We start from the raw sequence: 1,793 nt of genomic DNA on the forward strand, positions 1-1,793 counted from the left end.
AGATTTACGGCCTCGGAAACCCTGTACAGGGTCGCTATGAGTCAGAACCTACTCAGTGGCACACAGTCACCACCACCACCACCACTAGTGATAAGCTTGATTTTATTGAAGCTCTTAGCCTTTTTTAGGATAATTTTATACTTGTCATTTTTCCAGTGATTCTCAACCAGAAGTGATTCTGCCCCTCAAGGGACATTTCTAATATCTAGGGACATTTTTGAATGTCTTGACTGTCGTGTTTGTGGGTGCTATTGAACAAACAAATATCTATTAAACCAATTGAGAATAAGAAAAATAAAATAATTCATGTAGCTTTCACTTATTCCTTGTCTAATGTTTTTCTTTATGTAGATCTGAATTTGACTTATATTTAAAAGAAATGTTTCCTCTGAAGAAGTTATTTTAACATTTCTTGCAAGGTATACCCTTGGGCTTTGTCTGAGAAAGTCTTTATTTCTTCTTCACTTTTGAACAAAATTTCACTCAATACAAAATTCTCAGTGACATTCCTTCTTACCCAAACTTAATATATTGCTGTCTTCTTGCTGAATTGTTTCTGAAAATAAATAATTCTTGTTCCTCTATATGTAAAGTCAGGTTTATTTTCCTCTCTAACTTCTTCCAAGATTTTCATTTTGTCTTTGCTTTTTTTGTAGTTTAAATATGATATGTTTCAGTATATTTATTGTTTGGTCTTCCTGGATATGTGGATTAATTTTGGAAAATTATTGGCCATTATTACTTCTAATATGTGTGCTCTGCTTTTTTTTCCCCCTTAAAAATAATACTGTGTTTTCAGTGAAGGTTTAACAGATTCCCATTCAACAATTTCTTCACCAATTATTCTGCAACATTGGTTACATTCTTCACAATGTGTGAACATGCTCATTTCCATTTGAGTAGTCTGTTCCCATGAATCTACTTTCCCTTCCTCTTTACCTTCTTATCTTTGCATTAGAGTAACTTTTGACCATTTGGTCTCATATACATATTTTTTAAAGGAATGCAGTACTCGTGTATGATATTCTTTATTTTTTAAGCCGATCTGTTATTTAGCTAAAAAGATGACCTCAGGGGCTACTTTTGGTTCAAGGTTTAAAGAATATCTCAGTAATAGCCTTATTACTGAGGCCTTCAGTCTCAATTGGTTCAGTAAATATGTTTTACTTTGGTTTGGTTTTAGGAATTTGAAGTTCTGTTTTCTCCTACTCTATCAGAATTCATCTATTATGGCTCTGATCATTTGTATACTATTTCCTCTGCTATATTTTCTTCTCCTTCTGGTATTTAAATTATACATCTGTTACACTTTTTGTAGTGGTCTCAAACTTCTTGAATATTCCCTTCCATTTTTTTGTCAAAAATCTGATATGACATATATTGTTGTTTTTAAGTACCTTTGAATTGGTTCCAACTCATAGTCACCCTGTATAGGGTTTCCAAAAAGCAGTTGGTGAATTTGAACTGCTGACCTTGTGGTTCAAACCAACCTTACGGTTCAAATTGACCTTGCAGTCCAGTGCATTATCCCACAGCACCACACCAGGACATGATATAAAATAGTAACTAAAACCAGTTTCAATATTAAATGTGAGTGATGTGTGCACAACTTGAGCAATGTTGACACTAAACAGTAAATAAGAATAAATGATGTTATTGATAATTCTGTAACATATAATTTTGCAACAGCAAAGTAACAACCAAAAACATCCTGGCTGTATAGGTACATATGTATGCATACATGTATAAAGGAAGATATATGTGTATATGAGTTTCATGCATAGTTGTATTTA

Source organism: Chrysochloris asiatica, unplaced genomic scaffold, assembly GCF_000296735.1.
Source record: "Chrysochloris asiatica unplaced genomic scaffold, ChrAsi1.0 scaffold00303, whole genome shotgun sequence".
In the NCBI taxonomy this organism is placed as follows: domain Eukaryota; kingdom Metazoa; phylum Chordata; class Mammalia; order Afrosoricida; family Chrysochloridae; genus Chrysochloris; species Chrysochloris asiatica.